At 47.8% G+C, this 27818-nt stretch overlaps 1 protein-coding gene and 1 long non-coding RNA gene across 2 annotated transcripts in view; one reads left to right on the forward strand and one right to left on the reverse strand.

Moving 5' to 3' along the window:
- The window catches only part of LOC146870586 (copine-8-like), a 1950277-nt gene that overhangs the window by 650022 nt on the left and 1272437 nt on the right, over positions 1–27818 (reverse strand). The window lies entirely within an intron of this gene.
- LOC146870588 (uncharacterized) lies at positions 6183–10216 on the forward strand. The gene is made up of 3 exons (XR_014959410.1): positions 6183–6262; positions 6592–6705; positions 9820–10216. It is a non-coding gene; the product is annotated as an uncharacterized LOC146870588 (long non-coding RNA).

Here is a 27818-nt window from a genome sequence, read left to right on the forward strand (position 1 = left end):
CTCTGTCCTAACAGTTATCATCAGGTTCAAAGCACGCTGTGCTTGCCCCCCGCTCTGTCCTAACACTAATCATCAGGTTCAAAGCTCGCCATGCTTACCCCCTTGCCCCCGCTCTGTCCTAACACTTAAAATCAGGTTCAAAGCTCGCCGTGCTTACCCCCCTGCCCCCCAGTCTGTCCTAACACTTCTCATCAGGTTCAAAGCTTGCCGTGCTTACCCCTATGCCCCCCGCTCTGTCCTAACACTGATCATCAGGTTCAAAGCTCACTGTGCTTGCCCCCCGCTCTGTCCTAACACTTATCATCAGGTTCAAAGCTTGCCGTGCTTAGCCCCATGCATCCCGCTCTGTCCTAACACTGATCATCAGGTTCAAAGCTCGCCATGCTTACCCCCCTGCCAACGCTCTGTCCTAAAACTGATCATACGGTTCAAAGCTCGCCATGCTTACCCCCATGCTCTGTCCTAAAACAGATCATCCGGTTCAAAGCTCGCCATGCTTACCCCCCTGCTCTGTCCTAAAACAGATCATCCGGTTCAAAGCTCACCGTGCTTACCCTCCTGCCCCCTGCTCTGTCCTAACACTTAGGTTCAAAGCTCGCCGTGCTTACCCCCCTGCCCCCGCTCTTTCCTAACACTTATCATCCGGTTCAAAGCTCACCGTGCTTACCCTCCTGCCCCCCGCTCTGTCCTAACACTTAGGTTCAAAGCTCGCCGTGCTTACCCCCGTGCCCCCGCTCTTTCTTAACACTTATCATCAGGTTCAAAGCTCACCGTGCTTACCCCCCTGCTCCCGCTCTTTCCTAACACTTATCATCAGGTTCAAAGCTCGCCGTGCTTACCTCCCTGCCCCCCGCTCTGTCCTAACACTTATCATCAGGTTCAAAGGCCGCCGAGCTTACCACCTCTGCCCCAGCTCTGTCCTAACACTTATCATCAGGTTCAAAGCTCGCCGTGCTTACCCCCTCTGCCCCCTGCTCTGTCCTAACACTTATCATCAGGTTAAAAGCTCGCCATGCTTACCCCCTGCCCCCGCTCTGTCCTAACACTTATCATCAGGTTCAAAGCTCGCCGTGTTTACCCCCCCTGCCCCCCGCTCTGTCCTAACAGCGATCATCAGGTTCTAAGCTCACAGTGCTTACCCCCTGCCCTCCGCTCTGTCCTAACACATATCATCAGGTTCAAAGCACGCTGTGCTTACCCTTCTGTCCCCCGCTCTGTCCTAACACTTATCATCAGGTTCAAAGCTCGCCATGCTTCCCCCCCTTCCCCCCGCTCTGTCGTAAAACATATCATCAGGTTCAAAGCTCGCCGTGCTTACCCCCCTGCCCCCCGCTCTGTCCTAACACTTATCATCAGGTTCAAAGTTCACCGTGCTTACCCCCCTGCCCCCATTGTCCTAAAACTGATCATACGGTTCAAAGCTTGCCGTCCTTACCCCCTTTCCCCCGCTCTGTCCTAACACTTATTATCAGGTTCAAAGCTCGCCGTGCTTACCCCCCTGCCCCCCGCTCTGTCCTAACACTTATCATCAGGTTCAAAGTTCACCATGCTTACCCCCCTGCCCCCATTGTCCTAAAACTGATCATGCGGTTCAAAGCTCGCCGTGCTTACCACCTCTGCCCCAGGTCTGTCCTAACACTTATCATCAGGTTCAAAGCTCGCCGTGCTTACCCCCCTGCCCCCCCTCCGTGATAACACTTATCATCAGGTTCAAAGCTCGCCGTGCTTATGCCCCTGCCCCCTGCACTGTCCTAACACTTATCCTCAGGTTCAAAGCTCACTGTGATTATCCCTAGCCCCCGCTCTGTCCTAACACTTATCATCAGGTTCAAAGCTCGCCGTGCTTACCCCCCTGCCCCCCCTCTGTGCTAACACTTATCATCAGGTTCAAAGCTTGCCGTGCTTATCCCCCTGCCCCCTGCACTGTCCTAACACTTATCCTCAGGTTCAAAGCTCACTGTGATTATCCCTAGCCCCCGCTCTGTCCTAACACTTATCATCAGGTTCAAAGCTCGCCGTGCTTACCCCCCTGCCCCCCCTCTGTGCTAACACTTATCATCAGGTTCAAAGCTCGCCGTGCTTATCCCCCTGCCCCCTGCACTGTCCTAACACTTATCCTCAGGTTCAAAGCTCACCGTGCTTACCCCCCTGCCCCCCGCTCTGTCCTAACCCTTATCATCAGGATCAATGCTCGCCGTGCTTACCCCCCTGCCCCCCGCTCTGTCCTAACCCTTATCATCAGGTTCAAAGCCGGCCATACTTACCCCCCTGCCCCCCGCTCTGTCCTAACACTTATCAGGTTCTAAGCTCGCCATGCTGATTCCCCTGCCCCCGCACTGTCCTAACACAGATCATGAGGTTCAAAGCTCGCCATGCCTATCCCCCTGCCCCCCCGCTCTGTCCTAACACTTATCATCGGGTTAAAAGCTCGCTGTGCTGCCCCCCCTGCCCCCCCTCTGTCCTAACACTTATCATCAGGTTCAAAGCTCGCCGTGCTTCCCCCCTGCCCCCCGCTCTGTCCTAAAACTGATCATACGGTTCAAAGCACACAGTGCTAACCCCCTGCCCCCCGCTCTGTCCTAAAACAAATCATCCGGTTCAAAGCTCGCCGTGCTTACCCCCCCTGCCACTCGCTCTGTCCTAACACTTATCATCAGGTTCAAAGCTCGCCATGGTGCTTACCCCCCTGACCCCGCTCTCTCCTAACACTTATCATCAGGTTCAAAGTTCACCGTGCTTACCCCCCTGCCCCCATTGTCCTAAAACTGATCATATGGTTCAAAGCTTGCCGTCCTTAACCCCTTGCCCCCGCTCTGTCCTAACACTTATCATCAGGTTCAAAGCTCGCCATGCTTACCCCCCTGCCCCCCGCTCTGTCCTAAAACATATCATCAGGTTCAAAGCTCGCCGTGCTTACCCCCCTGCCCCCCACTCTGTACTAAATCTGATCATACGGTTCAAAGCTCACCGTGCTTACCTCCCTCCCCCCCGCTCTGCCCTAACACTTATCATCAGGTTCAATGCTCGCCGTGCTTACACCCCCTGCCACCCGCTCTGTCCTAACACTTATCATCAGGTTCAAAGCTCGCCATGCTTATCCCCCTGCCCCCGCACTGTCCTAACACTTATCATGAGGTTCAAAGCTCGCCGTGCCTATCCCCCTGCCCCCCGCTCTGTCCTAACACTTATCATCGGGTTTAAAGCTCGCCGTGCTGACCCCCCTGCCCCCTGCTCTGTCCTAACACTTATCATCAGGTTTAAACCTCACCATGCTTATCCTCCTGCCCCCGCACTGTCCTAACACTTATCATCAGGTTCAAAGCTCGCCGTGCTTACCCCCCCCTGCCCTCCCTCTGTCCTAACACTGATTATCAGGTTCAAAGCTCACAGTGCTTACCCCCTGCCCTCCGCTCTGTCCCAACACTGATCATCAGGTTCAAAGCACGCTGTGCTTACCCTTCTGTCCCCCGCTCTGTCCTAAAACGTATCAGGTTCAAAGCTCACCGTCCTTGCCCCCCGCTCTGTCCTAAAACTGATCATATGGTTCAAAGCTTGCCGTGCTTACCCCCTTGCCCCTGCTCTGTCCTAACACTAATCATCAGGTTCAAACCTTGCCATGCTTACCCCCCCTACCACCCGCTCTGTCCTAACACTTATCCTCAGGTTCAAAGCTCGCCGAGCTTACCCCTCTGCCCCAGCTCTGTCCTAACACTTATCACGTTCAAAGCTTGCCGTACTTACCCCCATGCCCCCCACTCTGTCCTAACACTTATCATCAGGTTCAAAGCTCGCTGTGCTGCCCCCCCTGCCCCCGCTCTGTCCTAACACATATCATCAGGTTCAAAGCTTGACGTGCTTATCCCCCTGCCCCCGCACTGTCCTAACGCTTATCATTATGTTCAAAGCTCACCGTGCTTATCCCCCTCCCCCGCACTGTCCTAACACTGATCATCAGGTTCAAAGCTTGCCGTGCTTACCCCCTCTGCCCCTGCTCTGTCATAACACTTATCATCAGGTTCAAAGCTCACCGTGCTTACCCCCCTGCCCCCCCCTCTGTCCTAAAACTGATCATACGGTTCAAAGCTCACAGTGCTAACCCCCTGCCCCCCGGTCTGTCCTAAAACAAATCATCCGGTTCAAAGCTCGCCGTGCTTACCCCCCCTGACACTCGCTCTGTCCTAACACTTATCATCAGGTTCAAAGCTCACCATGCTGCTTACCCCCCTGACCCCGCTCTGTCCTAACACTTATCATCAGGTTCAAAGTTCACCGTGCTTACCCCCCTGCCCCCATTGTCCTAAAACTGATCATACGGTTCAAAGCTTGCCGTCCTTACCCCCTTGCCCCCGCTCTGTCCTAACACTTATCATCAGGTTCAAAGCTCACTGTGCTTACCCCCCTGCCCCCCGCTCTGCCCTAAAACTGATCATACGGTTCAAAGCTCACAGTGCTGACCCCCTGCCCCCCGCTCTGTCCTAAAACAAATCATCCGATTCAAAGCTCGCCGTGCTTACCCCCCCTACCACCCGCTCTGTTCTAACAGTTATCATCAGGTTACAACGCATTTTTTACAACGCAAACACTACTACAACGCTATCCTTTACAACGAATACTTTTACAACGCTAAACTTATTAAAATACTTAAAAGTGCTGTTACAACGAAAACCATTACAACGCATACCATTACAACGCGAAAAAAATATATTTTTAATAAAAAGTACAATAAAATCTGGCACGGGATGCAGGGAAATTAGGGGTTTTAGGGTGGGGAAGTGTATTAAAATGTGGAGAAAAACTGTACGTAAATTGACTGAAATGCATTTCAAAATTAATACTCGAGTATTAAAATTAATACTCGAGTATTAAAATTAATACTGCCATTTCCCCCAAAAATCCGTTTTCACACATTTCAAAGTTTAACACAAATAACGAAAAATTTAACAACAGTTCATACACATTTTAATCATGAATATATCGGAAAATAAGTAAACAGAGTAAAACAGAAGACACATACACATAGGCGCCATTTTATCCATCTCAGTTGTAAAACTTGTCCTACAACACTTTCTAGGAAAACAATAGTAAAAGACATGTTCCAAAATGGATGCCAAAACGGAACAAATGAATGAAAACAATACATCTTTTAATGCTTTTTTAAATTATCATTTTCCACAGAAATATAAAGTATAATAAAAAACACAACGAACGCAGTTTTTACAAAAATTAATAGTGACACTGACTAAAACTTATAAATACCAGGAAGACACCATTTTGCAATCAGTTGATTATCAACTAGCAGAGAGACCAGACGTCAAAACCTGACCCTCTGACACCTCCACTGTGACCTCCACTGAGAGAGCACTGCATTCGTTTGGAAAAGCATTGTTAGTTTGCAACTACTAGTAAGTCACTAATATATTTTAACACCTTGTTTTATCCTTAATCATGTTTTATTTCCATACAAAATATGTTTTTAAAAATTTTATATTAACTTATAAAATGTACTGTTTCTAATTTTTTTTCACTAAAAAAACAGTAATATATACCAACGTAAATCATCTACTTTTTTTTCCAAAAACAGAAACTTGTTATTCTTTCAAAATCAAGAAATCTTGTCCCTAATTTTCCATCACCTCAACGTAATCGACTCACCTTTACTATTGTGAAGGTAAATGTTTTTTAATTGTAATTCTTTTACTTTAAAAATATATTTTTAGCATTAGCAAAAGTGTTGTATGGAAAAGGGGATTATATTAATTTTTTTCACATTCACACTGCATCATAAACGAAATTATGCGATGGTGCAGGGGTAACAATTAATAATATGACTGCAGTTAGGTACTGCATTTGAGAAAGCGTTGAATGGTACTGGGGTAACTATTACTATTCTAAGTCCCAGAATGTTCAGCAGTAGAGTAATTGAGTGATGGTGTAGGGGTATCCATTATTACTCTTATTTCATAATGCATTGAAAGTGTATTATGTTTTGCTGTACCAATTGTTACTCATACTCATGTGTGATGCAGCACCATGAAAAGTATGATATGTGATGTAGTTAGAGTGAAATAAAATATCAGATTTACAATCAATTGGTCTCTTTTTTTTTAACCAGCGTTGTCAAAGTTGCATTAATTATTTAAATTTTTTTTCATTTTCACAGTCAATCGGTTGCAACTTTGTGGATTAAATCACTAAAATAAATAACTTAATCCTGCAGCCAGCACTACCAAGAAACCACGAAAACAATCAGCAAAATAAAAAGGTATTTTAAATTTACACTGTTATAAAATCCACAATGTAATAGTCATACCTTTTGCTATTGTTACTCCAGGAAAGTGCAGAAGTAGGGTAAGTGTTGGATAGTGTAGGGGTACAATTTACTATTCTAACTCCATGAAGGTGCAGCAGTAGGGAAAGTGTTGGATGGTGTAGGGGTAAAATTTACTATTCTAACTCCAGGAAGGTGCAGCAGTAGGGAAAGTGTTATGTACTAATAGTTAAATTCAATGTCATAATTTCAAAAAGTTAATCAAAATGTGCATTTGTCACCAACGTTCAGTTTTTTCATTTTTTCTTTTTTCATTTTTCCAGACAATTGTTTTCAACTTTGTTTTACGATTCAGTCCAACACATAAGTGAAAACTCCAGCCAGCAGGCCAATACCACTTCAGAAGCCTCACCAAGGAAAGGAATCCCAAAAAAAAGGTATTTAAAAACAACATTGTTTTAAAACCATCAATATGTTAGGCAAACCATTTACTTATTAATGTTAATAAAATCCCAAAATATATAAAATAAGGCTTGCAGTTGGAAGAAGTTATTTTTCTAACTCCAGGAAGGTGCAGCAGTAGGGAAAGTGTTGGATGGTGTAGGGGTACAATTTACTGTTCAAACTCCAGGAAGGTGCAGCAGTAGGGAAAGTGTTGGATGGTGTAGGGGTATAAATGACTATTCTTACTCCAGGTAGGTGCATCAGTAGGGAAAGTGTTGGATGGTGTAGGGGTACAATTTACTATTCTAACTCCAGGAAGGTGCAGCAGTAGGGAAAGTGTTGGATGGTGTAGGGGTATAAATTACTATTCTAACTCCAGGAAGGTGCAGCAGTAGGGAAAGTGTTGGATGGTGTAGGGGTACAATTTACTATTCTAACTCCAGGAAGGTGCAGCAGTAGGGAAAGTGTTGGATGGTGTAGGGGTATAAATTACTATTCTAACTCCAGGAAGGTGCAGCAGTAGGGAAAGTGTTGGATGGTGTAGGGGTACAATTTACTATTCTAACTCCAGGAAGGTGCAGCAGTAGGGAAAGTGTTGGATGGTGTAGGGGTATAATTTACTATTCTAACTCCAGGAAGGTGCAGCAGTAGGGAAAGTGTTGGATGGTTTAGGGGTACAATTTACTATTCTAACTCCAGGAAGGTGCAGCAGTAGGGAAAGTGTTGGATGGTGTAGGGGTATAAATTACTATTCTAACTCCAGGAAGGTGCAGCAGTAGGGAAAGTGTTGGATGGTGTAGGGGTACAATTTACTATTCTAACTCCAGGAAGGTGCAGCAGTAGGGAAAGTGTTGGATGTAGTAGGGGTGCAATTAACTATTCTAACTCCAGGTAGGTGCAGCTGTAGGGAAAGAGTTGGATGGTGTAGAGGAATAATTTACTATTCTACCTCCAGGATGGTGCATCAGTAGGGAAAGTGTTGGATGGTGTAGGGGTATAATTTACTATTCTTACTCCAGGAAGGTGCAGCAGTAGGGAAAGTGTTGGATGGTGTAGGGGTACAATTTACTATTCTAACTCCAGGAAGGTGCAGCAGTAGGGAAAGTGTTGGATGGTGTAGGGGTATAAATTACTATTCTAACTCCAGGAAGGTGCAGCAGTAGGGAAAGTGTTGGATGGTGTAGGGGTACAATTTACTATTCTAACTCCAGGAAGGTGCAGCAGTAGGGAAAGTGTTGGATGGTGTAGGGGTATAATTTACTATTCTAACTCCAGGAAGGTGCAGCAGTAGGGAAAGTGTTGGATGGTGTAGGGGTACAATTTACTATTCTAACTCCAGGAAGGTGCAGCAGTAGGGAAAGTGTTGGATGGTGTAGGGGTACAATTTACTATTCTAACTCCAGGAAGGTGCAGCAGTAGGGAAAGTGTTGGATGGTGTAGGGGTATAAATTACTATTCTAACTCCAGGAAGGTGCAGCAGTAGGGAAAGTGTTGGATGGTGTAGGGGTACAATTTACTATTTTAACTCCAGGAAGGTGCAGCAGTAGGGAAAGTGTTGGATGGTGTAGGGGTATAAATTACTATTCTAACTCCAGGAAGGTGCAGCAGTAGGGAAAGTGTTGGATGGTGTAGGGGTACAATTTACTATTCTAACTCCAGGAAGGTGCAGCAGTAGGGAAAGTGTTGGATGGTGTAGGGGTATAAATTACTATTCTAACTCCAGGAAGGTGCAGCAGTAGGGAAAGTGTTGGATGGTGTAGGGGTACAATTTACTATTCTAACTCCAGGAAGGTGCAGCAGTAGGGAAAGTGTTGGATGGTGTAGGGGTATAATTTACTATTCTAACTCCAGGAAGGTGCAGCAGTAGGGAAAGTGTTGGATGGTGTAGGGGTACAATTTACTATTCTAACTCCAGGAAGGTGCAGCAGTAGGGAAAGTGTTGGATGGTGTAGGGGTATAAATTACTATTCTAACTCCAGGAAGGTGCAGCAGTAGGGAAAGTGTTGGATGGTGTAGGGGTACAATTTACTATTCTAACTCCAGGAAGGTGCAGCAGTAGGGAAAGTGTTGGATGGTGTAGGGGTATAATTTACTATTCCAACTCCAGGAAGGTGCAGCAGTAGGGAAAGTGTTGGATGGTGTAGGGGTACAATTTACTATTCTAACTCCAGGAAGGTGCAGCAGTAGGGAAAGTGTTGGATGGTGTAGGGGTACAATTTACTATTCTAACTCCAGGAAGGTGCAGCAGTAGGGAAAGTGTTGGATGGTGTAGGGGTATAAATTACTATTCTAACTCCAGGAAGGTGCAGCAGTAGGGAAAGTGTTGGATGGTGTAGGGGTACAATTTACTATTTTAACTCCAGGAAGGTGCAGCAGTAGGGAAAGTGTTGGATGGTGTAGGGGTATAAATTACTATTCTAACTCCAGGAAGGTGCAGCAGTAGGGAAAGTGTTGGATGGTGTAGGGGTACAATTTACTATTCCAACTCCAGGAAGGTGCAGCAGTAGGGAAAGTGTTGGATGGTGTAGGGGTATAAATTACTATTCTAACTCCAGGAAGGTGCAGCAGTAGGGTTAGTGTTGGATTGTGTAGGGGTACAATTTACTATTCTAACTCCAGGAAGGTGCAGCAGTAGGGAAAGTGTTGGATGGTGTAGGGGTATAATTTACTATTCTAACTCCAGGAAGGTGCAGCAGTAGGGAAAGTGTTGGATGGTGTAGGGGTACAATTTACTATTCTAACTCCAGGAAGGTGCAGCAGTAGGGAAAGTGTTGGATGGTGTAGGGGTACAATTTACTATTCTAACTCCAGGAAGGTGCAGAAGTAGGGAAAGTGTTGGATGTAGTAGGGGTGCAATTAACTATTCTAACTCCAGGTAGGTGCAGCTGTAGGGAAAGTGTTGGATGGTGTAGAGGTATAATTTACTATTCTAACTCCAGGAAGGTGCAGCAGTAGGGAAAGTGTTGGATGGTGTACGGGTATAATTTACTATTCTTAGTCCAGGAAGGTGCAGCAGTAGGGAAAGTGTTGGATGGTGTAGGGGTAACATTTGAGGTATAGTTTTTACTTTTACATCCTAATTTGTTTTTCTTCTCTTCTCTTTTCAGATAATGTCTAGTCTTGAAGCAGCGAAATACATTAAATCCAGGAAAGGAAAAAATTTATTAAACCATGGAGGATACATATATAGTAAGGAAAGAATAAGTTTTCCTAGAAATCATTGGAGGTGTGTGCAATACTACACTACCCATTGCAGTGGCAGAGCGGTTACTCTTGATAATTTAGTTGTGAAAACAACAGAACATAACCACTCTGCCTCTGCAATGGAGGTAGAAATAAGAGAAACAGTTAACGAAATGAAAGCTATTGCAAGCACCTCCAATGATTCTACAGGATCCATTTTAAGAGAGGTTGCACAGCATGTCCCCAGTCATGTTGCTAGTAACATGCCTATAATTCCTAATTTGAGAAGAATTATTCAAAGACAAAAGCAGGCAAGTAACATTCAATTATCTACACCACATTCTTTCTCTGACATTAGAATTCCACATGATCTTTCTATTTCTTTTTCTGATGAACCTTTCCTTTTGCATGACAACCAAAACCCTCAAAAACGAATTCTGATTTTTAGTACCCCACGTAACCTTGCAAAGTTAGAAAATAGTGAAATTTGGATGATGGATGGGACGTTTAAAAGTACACCCCATCCTTTCACTCAAATTTACACTATACATGCAAAAATTAACAATAATGTAATTCCCTTAGTATATAGTTTGCTACCTGATAAGACTTCTGCAACATACTCTGAACTTTTATCAGTTATTAAAAGTAAAACATCTCAAAGTCCTAGGAAAATAATAATTGATTTTGAATTGAGCATGATCAATGTGATCAATAAAACGTACACGGATACCCAAATTCAGGGATGTTTTTTCCATTTTTCCCAGGCTTTTTGGCGTAAATTACAAAAAACATCCCTAGTTGCAGAATATTCTCGTGATAGCAAACTACAATTTGAACTAAAAAAATTAACAGCACTTTGTTTTGTTCCTCCCGATAGTGTGGACGAGTACTACACTGCAATTATAGAATCTGTTTATTATACAAGTAATGAAGAGAAATTGGCTCCCATCCTAAATTATTTCGAGGACACATGGATTGGGCACCTAAGCAGATCGGGTCGCAGGAGGAAGCCATGATTCCATGTGGAGTGGTGGAACTGCTACACGAGCTGTTTAGAGGGAGAAGCAAAAACAAACAATGCCATTGAGGGATGGCATAACTCCTTCAACCACACAATTGGCAAACCTCATCCAAACTTCTACTCTTTTTTGGAAACTTTGAAGAAGGAGCAAAGTTTTCAAGAAATGAGACTAGCCCAAACACTTGCAGGTAGTCTAAACCCATGAGTAACTGTCAAAACTAAGGAAATGTCTGAGAGACTATTGGCTATCTTACAACAATTTTCGTTGTGTGTGGCTATAGACTAAATGGAAAATCTTTCTAACATTTTTTCTTTCTAAAATTAGTTTTGTACTTACTTTCTTGCTTTGCTTCAAATTTAAATATCATTTAATTACAATTGGCATACAATTTTTTTCCAAAAATTTTTTCAAACTTAAAAGTCGGGTCTCCTTAATTTTTTTTTTTTTTTCAAATCTTCATTTTTTGCAAAACTACCAATGTGACCAAATCTACTGTTCCATAGTATTCGACCTATTTTTCTAAAACCAAACGCCAGTCGATTAATATCAGAAAACTTCATTTTTAACTACCACCCTAAAAATGCACCAAAAATCCAACTACTAAAAATTTCAGAAGTCAAGCAATTATCCAAAATGCACATTGCTGCATAAACACCAAATTAATAACAATCACTTTTTTCCAAAATTTACGAATACGCCATTTTTTTTTTCTAAGAAATGAAGTTATAAATCATTATTATTGGTTCCGAAGTTATGAAATAAACTTTGTGAGCAGTAACTTAAATAAATTTTACAGTTACTAACATTTTTGTAATGAACCAATACATTTGCGCGACCCGACATAGGCATAAATTAATGACATAAATGTGGACATGCTTTAAAACATTTTCAACATCAATTAGTTATTCCGCAACCTCTCCTTATTCTTTTCTTACTATATATGTATCTTTATTAAAGGTTTAATCTATAAATAAAAGTGAAAATGTTTCCTACCTGGACGCAGATCAGCTTCCTGCTGCTTCCTCCTCCGATGTTCTTCAAAATGGCGCCTTACGTCTACGTTCACGTCATGACGTCATCGCGCGCATCAATGTTTAAAATGGACTATTTTATTTACTTTATCTGTAAATAAATGTTTACAAATGTAAATAAATTATGTATATGTTTTCTAAAAAATGTACATTATGTTAAAAAAATCAATAAAACTTAATAGTATTTTCTAAGTTTGTTCCAATAAAGAAATATTTAATAAACCTTATTTGTTTACTGTTATTAGTTTTTTAAATTGTAATTTAAACATGTTAAATGTTATTTTTTATTCGTAAATTTACAAAATGTGTTCCTTACCTCGATTCTATTTTCTTTTTCCTTCCAAACTTGCTCTTTCTTCTCTTTCTGCTCCTTCTTTTCTTGTACCGCGGGTTGTATATTCTGTAGCTGCCAAAATAAATGAAGGACAAATAAGCTCATAGACTTCAATGCAAAAGCGTGGGAATTTATTTAAAAGTAAGTTCTATTTTCTTTGCTCTATATTCTTTTGGTATAATTTCATGTTAAATACATTTCTAATTACTCTATTATTAATTTAAATATTTTATTTATTGTTTTATTTTTTTATTAACATTTCTCATATTTTATATTAAAATACTCCAAAAATACTCTTACTTTTTTTAAAATTTTTAATTCATTCATTACATTTTAAATAAGAAGGTTAAAAATACTCAAGTATTAATCTTTAATAAAATTTATATTTTAATAAATTTTTATTTTTATTTTTTTTATAAAAAATACTCTAGTATTAATATTTTATAATACTTCTCATATTTAACATTTTTACATATTTTTTAAATTATTTATACACAATATATAATCTTTCATATTTTTGAAAATATAATACTTAATATAATTAATAAACTTTTACTTAATTATTTTTTAATACTTCTCATATTTAATATTTTTACATATTTATCAAATAATTTTTACACAATATTCAATCTTTCATATTTTAAAAAATATAGTATTTTATATAAATATTAAAATATTATTTATTTATTTTTTATATACTCGAACAGTACTTTCTTTTTTTAAATCTTTTATTTTATTTATTACATGTTTTTATAAGAAAGAAAAAAATACTCAAGTATTATTTTCTCATAATACAAATCATTTATTATAAAATTTATATTTATTTAATTTAACTTAAAAAATACTCTTTGATATTTGATTAATACTCAAGTATTAATCGTTTATTAAACTACTCACATTTTTTAATTTTTCTAAATTATTAAATAATTTATACTCAATAATTACTCTTTCATATTTATCAAATATAGTATTTAATATAAATAATAAAATATTAATTAAATTTTTATCAAAAAACATTTTTCTTAAAAATAAACAAAAAAAAATGCGTTGTAATGGTATATGCGTTGTAAAAGTACTTACCATCTAACAGCATGCGTTGTAAATGCATGCGTTGTAAAAGCTTTTGCGTTGTAAAAAATGCGTTGTAATAGCATTGCGTTGTAAAAGTTGCGTTGTAAAGGTTGTTTCCCGTCCTAACACTTATCATCAGGTTCAAAGCTCGCCGTGCTTACCCCCCTGTCCCCCCTCTGTGCTAACACTTATCATCAGGTTCAAAGCTCGCCATGCTTATCCCCCTGCCCCCTGCACTGTCCTAACACTTATCCTCAGGTTCAAAGCTCACTGTGATTATCCCTAGCCCCCGCTCTGTCCTAACACTTATCATCAGGTTCAAAGCTCGCCGTGCTTATCCCCCTGCCCCCTGCACTGTCCTAACACTTATCCTCAGGTTCAAAGCTCACTGTGATTATCCCTAGCCCCCGCTCTGTCCTAACACTTATCATCAGGTTCAAAGCTCGCCGTGCTTACCCCCCTGCCCCCCCTCTGTGCTAACACTTATCATCAGGTTCAAAGCTCGCCGTGCTTATCCCCCTGCCCCATGCACTGTCCTAACACTTATCCTCAGGTTCAAAGCTCACCGTGCTTACCCCCCTGCCCCCCGCTCTGTCCTAACCCTTATCATCAGGATCAATGCTCGCCATGCTTACCCCCCTGCCACCCGCTCTGTCCTAACACTTATCAGGTTCTAAGCTGGCCATGCTGATTCCCCTGCCCCCGCACTGTCCTAACACTTATCATCAGGTTTAAAGCCGGCCATACTTACCCCCCTGCCCCCCGCTCTGTCCTAACACTTATCAGGTTCTAAGCTGGCCATGCTGATTCCCCTGCCCCCGCACTGTCCTAACACTTATAATGAGGTTCAAAGCTCGCCATGCCTATCCCCCTGCCCCCGCACTGTCCTAACGCTTATCATTAGGTTCAAAGCTCGCCGTGCTTATCCCCCTCCCCCGCACTGTCCTAACACTGATCATCAGGTTCAAAGCTCTCCGTGCTTACCCCCTCTGCCCCGCTCTGTCATAACACTTATCATCAGGTTCAAAGCTCACTGTGCTTACCCCCCTGCCCCCCGCTCTGTCCCTAAAACTGATCATACGGTTCAAAGCTCACAGTGCTGACCCCCTGCCCCCCGCTCTGTCCTAAAACAAATCATCCGATTCAAAGCTCGCCGTGCTTACCCCCCCTGCTACTCGCTCTGTCCCAACACTTATCATCAGGTTCAAATCTCGCCATGCTGCTTACCCCCCTGACCCCGCTCTGTCCTAACACTTATCATCAGGTTCAAAGTTCACCGTGCTTACCCCCCTGCCCCCAGTGTCCTAAAACTGATCATACGGTTCAAAGCTTGCCGTCCTTACCCCCTTGCCCCCGCTCTGTCCTAACACTTATCATCAGGATCAAAGCTCGCCGTGCTTACCCCCCCTACCACCCGCTCTGTTCTAACAGTTATCATCAGGTTCAAAGCTCGCCGTGCTTACCACCTCTGCCCCAGGTCTCTCCTAACACTTATCATCAGGTTCAAAGCTCGCCGTACTTACCCCCCTGCCCCCCCTCTGTGCTAACACTTATCTTCAGGTTCAAAGCTCGCCGTGCTTATCCCCCTGCCCCCTGCACTGTCCTAACTCTTATCCTCAGGTTCAAAGCTCACTGTGATTATCCTCCTGGCCCCCGCTCTGTCCTAACACTTATCATCAGGTTCAAAGCTCGCCGTGCTTACCACCTCTGCCCCAGGTCTCTCCTAACACTTATCATCAGGTTCAAAGCTCGCCGTACTTACCCCCCTGCCCCCCCTCTGTGCTAACACTGATCATCAGGTTCAAAGCTCTCCGTGCTTACCCCCTCTGCCCCGCTCTGTCATAACACTTATCATCAGGTTCAAAGCTCACTGTGCTTACCCCCCTGCCCCCCGCTCTGTCCTAAAACAAATCATCCGATTCAAAGCTCGCCGTGCTTACCCCCCCTACCACCCGCTCTGTTCTAACAGTTATCATCAGGATCAAAGCTCGCCGTGCTTACCCCCCTGCCCCCCCTCTGTGCTAACACTTATCTTCAGGTTCAAAGCTCGCCGTGCTTATCCCCCTGCCCCCTGCACTGTCCTAACACTTATCCTCAGGTTCAAAGCTCACTGTGATTATCCTCCTGGCCCCCGCTCTGTCCTAACACTTATCATCAGGTTCAAAGCTCGCCGTGCTTACCCCCCTGCCCCTCACTCTGTCCTAAATCTGATCATACGGTTCAAAGCTCACCGTGCTTACCCCCCTACCACCCGCTCTGTTCTAACAGTTATCATCAGGTTCAAAGCTCGCCGTGCTTACCACCTCTGCCACCCGCTCTGTCCTAAAACTGATCATACGGTTCAAAGCTCACAGTGCTAACCCCCTGCCCCCCCCTCTGTCCTAAAACAAATCATCCGGTTCAAAGCTCGCCGTGCTTACCCCCCCTGCCACTTGCTCTGTCCTAACACTTATCATCAGGTTCAAAGCTCGCCATGCTGCTTACCCCCCTGACCCCGCTCTGTCCTAACACTTATCATCAGGTTCAAAGTTCACCATGCTTACCCCCCTGCCCCCATTGTCCTAAAACTGATCATACGGTTCAAAGCTTGCCATCCTTACCCCCTTGCCCCCGCTCTGTCCTAACACTTATCATCAGGTTCAAAGCTCGCCGTGCTTACCCCCCCACCACCCGCTCTGTTCTAACAGTTATCATCAGGTTCAAAGCTCGCCGTGCTTAACCCCCTGCCCCCGCACTGTCCTAAAACTTATCACCAGTTTCAAACCTCACCATGCTTATCCTCCTGCCCCCGCACTGTCCTAACACTTATCAGGTTCAAAGCTCGCCGTGCTTACTCCCCTGCCCCCGCTCTGTCCTACCACTTATCATCAGGTTCAAAGCTCGCCATGCTTACCCCCCTGCCCCCCCTCTGTGCTAACACTTATCATCAGGTTCAAAGCTCGCCGTGCTTATCCCCCTGCCCCCTGCATTGTCCTAACACTTATCATCAGGTTCAAAGCTCGCCATGCTTACCCCCCTGCCCCCCCTCTGTGCTAACACTTATCATCAGGTTCAAAGCTCGCCGTGCTTATCCCCCTGCCCCCCGCTCTGTCCTAACACTTATCATCAGGTTCAAAGCTCGCCGTGCTTACCCCCCTGCCCCTCACTCTGTCATAAATCTGATCACACGGTTCAAAGCTCACCGTGCTTACCCCCCTGCCTCCCGCTCTGTCCTAACCCTTATCATCAGGATCAATGCTCGCCGTGCTTACCCCCCCTGCCACCCGCTCTGTCCTAACACTTATCATCAGGTTCAAAGCCGGCCATACTGACCCCCCTGCCCCCCGCTCTGTCCTAACACTTATAGGGTTCTAAGCTCGCCGTGCTTACTCCCCCTCCCCCGCACTGTCCTAATACTTATCATAAGGTGCAAAGCTCGCCGTGCTTACGCCCGTGCCCCCCGCTCTGTCCTAACACTGATCATCAGGTTCAAAGCTCGCCGTGCCTAACCCCTCTGCCCCTGCTCTGTCATAACACTTATTTTCAGGTTCAAAGCTCACCGTGCTTACCCCCCTGCCCCCACTGTTCTAAAACTGATCATACGGTTCAAAGCTTGCCATCCTTACCCCCTTGCCCCCGCTCTGTCCTAACACTTATAGGGTTCTAAGCTCGCCGTGCTTACTCCCCCTCCCCCGCACTGTCCTAATACTTATCATAAGGTGCAAAGCTCGCCGTGCTTACGCCCGTGCCCCCCGCTCTGTCCTAACACTGATCATCAGGTTCAAAGCTCGCTGTGCCTAACCCCTCTGCCCCTGCTCTGTCATAACACTTATCTTCAGGTTCAAAGCTCACCGTGCTTACCCCCCTGCCCCCCGCTCTGTCCTAAAACTGATCATACGGTTCAAAGCTCACCGTGCTAACCCCCTGCCCCCCGCTCTGTCCTAAAACAAATCAACCGGTTCAAAGCTCGCCGTGCTTACCCCCCCTGCCACTCGCTCTGTCCTAACACTTATCATCAGGTTCAAAGCTCGCCGTGCTTACCACCTCTGCCCCAGGTCTGTCCTAACACTTATCATCAGTTTCAAAGCTCGCCTTACTTACCCCCCTGCCCCCCGCTCTGTCCTAACACTGATCATCAGGTTCAAAGCTCGCCGTGCTTACCCCCTCTGCCCCCGCTCTGTCCTAACACTTATCATCAGGTTCAAAGCTCACCGTCCTTGCCCCCCGCTCTGTCCTAACACTTATCATCGGGTTCAAAGCTCACAGTGCTTACCCCCCTGCCCCCCGCACTGTCCTAACACTTATCATCAGGTTCAAAGCTCGCTGTGCTTATCCCTCTGCCCCCGTCCTAACACTTATCATCAGGTTCAAAGCTTGCTGTGCTTATCCCTCTGCCCCCCGCTCTGTCCTAACAGTTATAATCAGGTTCAAAGCACGCTGTGCTTGCCCCCCGCTCTGTCCTAACACTTATCATCAGGTTCAAAGCTCTCCATGCTTAGCCCCTTGCCCCCTCTCTGTCCTACCATTTATCACCAGGTTCAAAGCTCGCCGTGCTTACCCCCCTGCCCCCTGCTCTGTCCTAAAACTGATCATACGGTTCAAAACTTGCCGTGCTTACCCACCTGCTCTGTCCTAAAACAGATCATCCGGTTCAAAGCTCGCCGTGCTTACCCTCCTGCCGCCCGCTCTGTCCTAACACTTATCATGAGGTTCAAAGCTCGCCGTGCTTACCCCCTGCCCCCGCTCTGTCCTAACACTTATCATCAGGTTCAAAGCTCGCCGTGTTTACCCCCCTGACCCCGCTCTTTCCTAACACTTATCATCAGGTTCAAAGCTCGCCGTGCTTAACCCCCTGCCCCCCGCTCTGTCCTAACACTAATCATCAGGTTCAAAGCTCACAGTGCTTACCTCCCTGCCCTCCGCTCTGTCCTAACACTGAACATCAGGTTCAAAGCTCGCCGTACTTACACTCCTGCCCCCCGCTCTGTCCTAACACTTATCAACAGGTTCACAGCTCGCTGTGCTTACCCCCCTGCCCCCCACTCTGTCCTAAAACTTATCAGGTTCAAAGCTCACCGTGCTTACCCCCCTGCACCACGCTCTGTCCTAAAACTGATCATACAGTTCAAAGCTCACTATGCTTACCCCCTTACCCCCCTGCCCCCGCTCTGTCCTAAAAGTTATCAGGTTCAAAACTCGCCGTGCTTACCCCCCTGCCTCCCGCTCTGTCCTAAAACGTATCATCAGGTTCAAAGCTTGCCGTATTCAACCCCAGCCCCGCTCTGTACTAACAGTTATCAGGTTCAAAGCTCGCCGTCCTTACCCCCTGACCCCTGCTCTGTCCTAGAACAGATCATCCGGTTCAAAGCTCGCAGTGCTTACCCCCTGCCCCAGCTATGTCCTAATACTGATCATAACGTTCAAAGCTCACCGTGCTTACCTCCATGCCCTCCGCTCTGTCCTCACACTCATCATCAGGTTCAAAGCTCGCAGTGCTTACCCTCCTGCCCCCCGCTCTGTCCTAACACTTATCATCAGGTTTAAAGCTGGCCGTGCTTACCCCCTGCCCCCCGCTCTGTCCTAAAACAGATCATCCGGTTCAAAGCTCGCCGTGCTCACCCCCCCCGCCACTCGCTCTGTCCTAACACTTATCAACAGGTTCAAAGCTCACCGTGCTTACCCCCTTTGCCCCCGTTCTGTCATAACACTGATCATCTGGTTCAAAGCTCGCCGTGCTTACCACCTCTGCCCCCGCTCTGTCCTAACACTTATCATCAGGTTCAAAGCTCGCCATGCTGCTTACCACTCTGACCCCGCTCTGTCCTAACACTTATCATCAGATTCAAAGCTTGCCGTGCTTACCACCTGTGCCCCAGGTCTGTCCTAACACTTATCATCAGTTTCAAAGCTCACCGCACTTACCCCCCTACCCCCCGCTCTGTCCTAACACTGATCATCAGGTTCAAAGCTCGCCGTGCTTACCACCTCTGCCCCCGCTCTGTCCTAACACTTATCATCAGGTTCAAATCTTGCCGTGCTTACCACCTCTGCCCCAGGTCTGTCCTAACACTTATCATCAGTTTCAAAGCTCACCGTACTTACCCCCCTACCCCCCGCTCTGTCCTAACACTGATCATCAGGTTCAAATCTCGCCGTGCTTACCCCCCTTCCCCCCGCTCTGTCCTAACACTGACCATCAGGTTCAAAGCTCACAGTGCTTACCCCCCTGCCCCCCTCACTGTCCTAACACTTATCATCAGGTTCAAAGCTCGCTGTGCTTATCCCTCTGCCCCCGCTCTGTCCTAACACTTATCATCAGGTTCAAAGCACGCTGTGCTTGCCCCCGATCTGTCCTAACACTTATCATCAGGTTTAAAGCTTGCCATGCTTACCCCCTTGCCCCCGCTCTGTCCTAACACTTAAAATCAGGTTCAAAGCTCGCCGTGCTTACCCCCTTGACCCTGCTCTGTCCTAACACTTATCATCAGGTTCAAAGCTCGCTGTGATTATCCCCATGCCCCCGGTATGTCCTAACAGTTATCATCAGGTTCAAAGCTCACTGTGCTTGCCCCCCGCTCTGTCCTAACAATTATCAGGTTCAAAGCTCGGCTCGCCATGCTTACCCCCCTGCCAACGCTCTGTCTTAAAACAGATCATCCGGTTCAAAGCTAGCCATGCTTACCCTCCTGCCCCCCGCTCTGTCCTAACACTTATCATCAGGTTCAAAGCTCTCCATGCTTAGCCCCTTGCCCCCTCTCTGTCCTAACACTTATCATCAGGTTCAAAGCTCGCCGTGCTTACCCCCCTGCCCCCCGCTCTGTCCTAAAACTGATCATACGTTTCAAAACTTGCCGTGCTTACCCCCCTGCTCTGTCCTAAAACAGATCATCCGGTTCAAAGCTCGCCGTGCTTACCCTCCTGCCGCCCGCTCTGTCCTAACACTTATCATGAGGTTCAAAGCTCGCCGTGCTTACCCCCTGCCCCCGCTCTGTCCTAACACTTATCATCAGGTTCAAAGCTCGCCGTGTTTACCGCCCTGCCCCCGCTCTTTCCTAACACTTATCATCAGGTTCAAAGCTCGCCGTGCTTAACCCCCTGCCCCCCGCTCTGTCCTAACACTAATCATCAGGTTCAAAGCTCACAGTGCTTACCTCCCTGCCCTCCGCTCTGTCCTAACACTGATCATCAGGTTCAAAGCTCGCCGTACTTACCCTCCTGCCCCCCGCTCTGTCCTAACACTTATCAACCGGTTCACAGCTCGCTGTGCTTACCCCCCTGCCCCCCACTCTGTCCTAAAACTTATCAGGTTCAAAGCTCACCGTGCTTACCCCCCTGCACCACGCTCTGTCCTAAAACTGATCATACAGTTCAAAGCTCACTATGCTTACCCCCTTACCCCCCTGCCCCCGCTCTGTCCTAAAAGTTATCAGGTTCAAAACTCGCCGTGCTTACCCCCCTGCCTCCCGCTCTGTCCTAAAACGTATCATCAGGTTCAAAGCTTGCCGTATTCAACCCCAGTCCCGCTCTGTACTATCAGTTATCAGGTTCAAAGCTCGCCGTCCTTACCCCCTGACCCCTGCTCTGTCCTAGAACAGATCATCCGGTTCAAAGCTCGCAGTGCTTACCCCCTGCCCCAGCTATGTCCTAATACTGATCATAAGGTTCAAAGCTCACCGTGCTTACCTCCATGCCCTCCGCTCTGTCCTCACACTCATCATCAGGTTCAAAGCTCACAGTGCTTACCCTCCTGCCCCCCGCTCTGTTCTAACACTTATCATCAGGTTTAAAGCTGGCCGTGCTTACGCCCCTGCCCCCCGCTCTGTCCTAAAACAGATCATCCGGTTCAAAGCTCGCCGTGCTTACCCCACCGCCACTCGCTCTGTCCTAACACTTATCAACGGGTTCAAAGCTCACCGTGCTTACCCCCTTTGCCCCCATTCTGTCATAACACTGATCATCTGGTTCAAAGTTCGCCGTGCTTACCACCTCTGCCCCCGCTCTGTCCTAACACTTATCATCAGGTTCAAAGCTCGCCATGCTGCTTACCACTCTGACCCTGCTCTGTCCTAACACTTATCATCAAGTTTAAATCTTGCCGTGCTTACCACCTCTGCCCCAGGTCTATCCTAACACTTATCATCAGTTTCAAAGCTCACCGTACTTACCCCCCTACCCCCGCTCTGTCCTAACACTGATCATCAGGTTCAAATCTCGCCGTGCTTACCCCCCTTCCCCCCGCTCTGTCCTAACACTGATCATCAGGTTCAAAGCTCACAGTGCTTACCACCTCTGCCCCAGGTCTGTCCTAACACTTATCATCAGTTTCAAAGCTCACCGTACTTACCCCCCTACCCCCCGCTCTGTCCTAACACTGATCATCAGGTTCAAATCTCGCCGTGCTTACCCCCCTTCCCCCCGCTCTGTCCTAACACTGATCATCAGGTTCAAAGCTCACAGTGCTTACCCCCCTGCCCCCCTCACTGTCCTAACACTTATCATCAGGTTCAAAGCTCGCTGTGCTTATCCCTCGGCCCCCGCTCTGTCCTAACAGTTATCATCAGGTTCAAAGCACGCTGTGCTTGCCCCCGATCTGTCCTAACACTTATCATCAGGTTTAAAGCTCGCCATGCTTACCCCCCTGCCCCCGCTCTGTCCTAACACTTAAAATCAGGTTCAAAGCTCGCCGTGCTTACCCCCCTGCCCCCCGCTCTGTCCTAACACTTATAACCAGGTTCAAAGCTCACTGCGATTATCCCCCTGCTCTGTCCTAACACTTATCATCAGGTTCAAAGCTCGCTGTGATTATCCCCCTGCCCCCGCTATGTCCTAACAGTTATCATCAGGTTCAAAGCTCACTGTGCTTGCCCCCCGCTCTGTCCTAACAATTATCAGGTTCAAAGCTCGGCTCGCCATGCTTACCCCCCTGCCAACGCTCTGTCTTAAAACAGATCATCCGGTTCAAAGCTAGCCGTGCTTACCCTCCTGCCCCCCGCTCTGTCCTAACACTAATCATCAGGTTCAAAGCTCACCATACTTACCCCCGTGCCCCCGCTCTGTCCTAAAACTTATCATCAGGTTCAAAGCTCGCCGTGCTTACCCCCCTGCCCCCTGCTCTGTCCTAACACTAATCATCAGGTTGAAAGCTCACAGTGCTTACCTCCCTGACCTCCGCTCTGTCCTAACACTGATCATCAGCTTCAAAGCTTGCCGTGTTTACCCCCGTGCCCCCCGCTCTGTCCTAACACTGATCATCAGGTTCAAAGCTCGCTGTGCTTACCCCCTTTGCCCCCACTCTGTCCTAACACTTATCATCAGGTCCAAAGCTCCCCGTGTTACCCCCTGCCCCCCGCTCTGTCCTTACACTTATCATCAGGTTCAAAGCTCGCCGTGCTTACCCCCCTACCACCCGCTCTGTCCTAAAACTTATCAGGTTCAAAGCTCGCGGTATTTACCCCCCGCCTCCCGCTCTGTCCTAAAACTGATCATACGGTTCAAAGCTCGCCGTGCTTACCCCCCTGCCCCTGCTCTGTCCTAAAACAGATCATGCGGATCAAAGCTCGCCGTGCTTACCCCCCTGCCCCCGCTCTGTCCTAACCTTTATCATCAGGTTCAAAGCTTGCTGTGCGTACCCCCTCTGCCCCCGCTCTGTCCTAACACTTATCATCAGGTTCAATGCTCGCCGTGCTTACCCCCCCTGCCACCCGCTCTGTCCTAACACTTATCATCAGGTTCAAAGCTCACCGTGCTTACCCCCTCTGCCCCAGCTCTGTCCTAACACTTATCATCAGGTTCAAAGCTGCCCGTGCTTACCCCCCTGCCCCCGCTCTGTCCTAACACTTATCATCAGGTTCAAAGCTCGCCATGCTTATCCCCCTGCCCCCCGCTCTGTCCTAACACTTATCAGGTTCAAACCTCACCATGCTTATCCTCCTGCCCCCCGCACTGTCCTAACACTTATCATCAGGTTCAAAGCTCACCGTGCTTGCTCCCTGCTCTGTCTTACCACTTATCATCAGGTTCAAAGCTCGCCGTGTTTACCCCCCTACCACCCGCTCTGTCCTAACACTTATCATCAGGTTCAAAGCTCGCCGAGCTTATCCCCCTACACTGTCCTAACACTTATCCTCAGGTTCAAAGCTCACTGTGATTATCCCCCTGGCCCCCGCTCTGTCCTAACACTTATCAGGTGCAAAGCTCGCCGTGCTTACCCCCCTGCCCCTCACTCTGTCCTAAATCTGATCATACCGTTCAAAGCTCACCGTGCTTACCTCCCTGCCCTCCGCTCTGTCCTAACACTGATCATCAGATTCAAAGCATGCTGTGATTACCCTCCTGTCCCCCGCTCTGTCCTAACACTTATCATCAGGTGCAAAGCTAGCCATGCTTACCCCCCTGCCCCCCGCTCTGTCCTAAAACGTATCATCAGGTTCAAAGCTCACCGTGCTTACCCCCTCTGCCCCCCTCTGCCCTGAAACTGATCATCAGGTTCAAAGCTGGCCATGCTTACCCCCCTGCCCCCGCTCTGTCTTAACACTTATCATCGGGTTCAAAGCTTGCCTTGCTTACCCCCCTGCCCCCGCTCTGTCCTAACACTTATAATCAGGTTCACAGCTCACCGTGCTTGCCCCTGGCTCTGTCCTAACACTTATCATCAGGTTCAAAGCTTGCCGTGCTTACCCCCCTGCCTCCTGCTCTGTCCTAACACTTATCATCATGTTCAAAGCTCACTGTGATTGTCCCCCTGCCCCTCGCTCTGTCCTAACACTTATCATCAAGTTCAAAGCTCGCTGTCATTATCCTCCTGCCCCCGCTCTGTCCTAACACTTATCATCAGGTTCAATGCACGCTGTGCTTGCCCCCCGCTCTGTCCTAACACTTATCATCAGGTTCAAAGCTCACCATCGTTGCCCCCCGCTCTGTCCTAACAACTATCATCAGGTTCAAAGCTCGCTGTGCTTACCCCCCTGCCCCCGCTCTGTCCTAACACTGATCATCAGCTTCAAAGCTTGCCGTGTTTAACCCCGTGCCCCCCGCTCTGTCCTAACACTGATCATCAGGTTCAAAGCTCCCTGTGCTTACCCCCTTTGCCCCCGCTCTGTCTTAACAATTATCATCAGGTCCAAAGCTCCCCGTGTTACCCCCTGCCCCCCGCTCTGTCCTTACACTTATCATCAGGTTCAAAGCTCGCCGTGCTTACCCCCCTACCACCCGTTCTGTCCTAAAACTTATCAGGTTCAAAGCTCGCGGTATTTACCCCCCGCCTCCCGCTCTGTCCTAAAACTGATCATACGGTTCAATGCTCGCCGTGCTTACCCCCCTGCCCCTGCTCTGTCCTAAAACAGATCATGCGGTTCAAAGCTCGCCGTGCTTACCCCCTCTGCCCCCGCTCTGTCCTAACACTTATCATCCGGTTCAAAGCACGCCGTGCTTACCGTCCTGGCCCCGCTCTGTCCTAAGACTTATAATCAGGTTCAAAGCTCGCCGAGCTTACCCCCCTGTCCCCCGCTCGGTCCTAAAATGTATCATCAGGTTCAAAGCTGGCCATGCTTACCCCCCCTGCCCCCGTTCTGTCCTAACACTTATCAGGTTCAAACCTCACAGTGCTTACCCCCTGCCCTCCGCTCTGTCCTAACACTGATCATCAGGTTCAAAGCACACTGTGCTTACCCTTCTGTCCCCCGCTCTGTCCTAACACTTATCATCAGGTTCAAAGCTCGCCATGCTTACCCCCCTGCCCCCCGCTCTGTCCTAAAACATATCATCAGGTTCAAAGCTCGCCGTGCTTACCCCCTGCCCCCCACTCTGTCCTAAATCGGATCATACGGTTCAAAGCTCACCGTGCTTACCCCCCTGCCCCCGCTCTGTCCTAACCTTTATCATCAGGTTCAAAGCTTGCTGTGCGTACCCTCTCTGCCCCCGCTCTGTCCTAACACTTATCATCAGGTTCAATGCTCGCCGTGCTTACCCCCCCTGCCACCCTCTCTGTCCTAACACTTATCATCAGGTTCAAAGCTCACCGTGCTTACCCCCTCTGCCTAAGCTCTGTCCTAACACTTATCATCAGGTTCAAAGCTCGCCGTGCTGACCCCCCTGCCCCCCGCTCTGTCCTAACACTTATCAGGTTCAAACCTCACCATGCTTATCCTCCTGCCCCCCGCACTGTCCTAACACTTATCATCAGGTTCAAAGCTCACCGTGCTTGCTCCCTGCTCTGTCTTAACACTTATCATCAGGTTCAAAGCTCGCCGTGCTTACCCCCCTACCACCCGCTCTGTCCTAACACTTATCATCAGGTTCAAAGCTCGCCGAGCTTATCCCCCTACACTGTCCTAACACTTATCCTCAGGTTCAAAGCTCACTGTGATTTTCCCCCTGGCCCCCGCTCTGTCCTAACACTTATCAGGTGCAAAGCTCGCCGTGCTTACCCCCCTGCCCCTCACTCTGTCCTAAATCTGATCATACCGTTCAAAGCTCACCGTGTTTACCCCCCTGCCCCCGCTCTTTCCTAACACTTATCATCAGGTTCACAGCTTGCCGTGCTTACCCCCTGCCCTCCGCTCTGTCCTAACACTGATCATCAGATTCAAAGCACGCTGTGATTACCCTCCTGTCCCCCGCTCTGTCCTAACACTTATCATCAGGTGCAAAGCTAGCCAAGCTTACCCCCCTGCCCCCCGCTCTGTCCTAAAACGTATCATCAGGTTCAAAGCTCGCCGTGCTTACCCCCTCTGCCCCCCTCTGCCCTGAAACTTATCATCAGGTTCAAAACTGGCCATGCTTACCCCCCTGCCCCCACTCTGTCTTAACACTTATCATCGGGTTCAAAGCTTGCCGTGCTTACCTCCCTGCCCCCGCTCTGTCCTAACAAACACTTATAATCAGGTTCAAAGCTCACCGTGCTTGCCCCCCGCTCTGTCCTAACACTTATCATCAGGTTCAAAGCTTGCCGTGCTTAGCCCCCTGCCACCCGCTCTGTCCTAACACTTATCATCATGTTCAAAGCTCACTGTGATTGTCCCCCTGCCCCTCGCTCTGTCCTAACACTTATCATCAGGTTCAAACCTCGCTGTCATTATCCTCCTGCCCCCGCTCTGTCCTAACACTTATCATCAGGTTCAATGCGCGCTGTGCTTGCCCCCGCTCTGTCCTAACACTTATCATCAGGTTCAAAGCTCACCATCGTTGCCCCCCGCTCTGTCCTAACAACTATCATCAGGTTCAAAGCTCGCCGTGCTTACCCCCCTGCCCCCGCTCTGTGCTAACACTGATCATCAGCTTCAAAGCTTGCCGTGTTTACCCCCATGCCCCCCGCTCTGTCCTAACACTGATCATCAGATTCAAAGCTCGCTGTGTTTACCCCCTTTGCCCCCGCTCTGTCCTAACACTTATCATCAGGTCCAAAGCTCCCCGTGCTTACCTCCTGCCCCCCGCTCTGTCCTTACACTTATCATCAGGTTCAAAGCTCGCCGTGCTTACCCCCCTACCACCCGCTCTGTCCTAAAACTTATCAGGTTCAAAGCTCGCCGTATTTACCCCCCCTGCCTCCCGCTCTGTCCTAAAAATGATCATACGGTTCAAAGCTCACTGTGCTTACCCCCCTGCCCCTTCTCTGTCCTAAAACAGATCAGGCGGTTCAAAGCTCACCGTGCTTACCCCCTCTGCCCCCCGCTCTGTCCTAACACTTATCATCCGGTTCAAAGCACGCCGTGCTTACCCTCCTGGCCCCGCTCTGTCCTAAGACTTATCATCAGGTTCAAAGCTTGCCGAGCTTACAACCCTGCCCCCTGCTCTGTCCTAAAACGTATCATCAGGTTCAAGCTGCCCATGCTTACCCCCCCTGCCCCTGCTCTGTCCTAACACTTATCAGGTTCAAACCTCACAGTGCTTACCCCCTGCCCTCCGCTCTGTCCTAACACTGATTATCAGGTTCAAAGCTCGCCATGCTTACCCTTCTGTCCCCCGCTCTGTCCTAAATCTGATCATACGGTTCAAAGCTCACTGTGCTTACCCCGCTGCCCCCGCTCTGTCCTAACCTTTATCATCAGGTTCAAAGCTTGCTGTGCTTACCCCCTCTGCCCCCGCTCTGTCCTAACACTTATCATCAGGTTCAATGCTCGCCGTGCTTACCCCCCCTGCCACCCGCTCTGTCCTAACACTTATCATCAGGTTCAAAGCTCAACGTGCTTACCCCCTCTGCCCCAGCTCTGTCCTAACAATTATCATCAGGTTCAAAGCCGGCCGTACTTACCCCCCTGCCCCCCGCTCTGTCCTAACACTTATCATCAGGTTCAAAGATCGCCATGCTTATCCCCCTGCCCCCGCACTGTCCTAACACTTATCATGAGGTTCAAAGCTCGCCGTGCCTATCCCCCTGCCCCCCGCTCTGTCCTAACACTTATCATCGGGTTCAAAGCTCGCCGTGCTGACCCCCCTGCCCCCGCTCTGTCCTAACACTTATCAGGTTCAAACCTCACCATGCTTATCCT

This window comes from Triturus cristatus, chromosome 1_1 (genome assembly GCF_964204655.1).
Source record: "Triturus cristatus chromosome 1_1, aTriCri1.1, whole genome shotgun sequence".
Taxonomy (NCBI): Eukaryota; Metazoa; Chordata; class Amphibia; order Caudata; family Salamandridae; genus Triturus; species Triturus cristatus.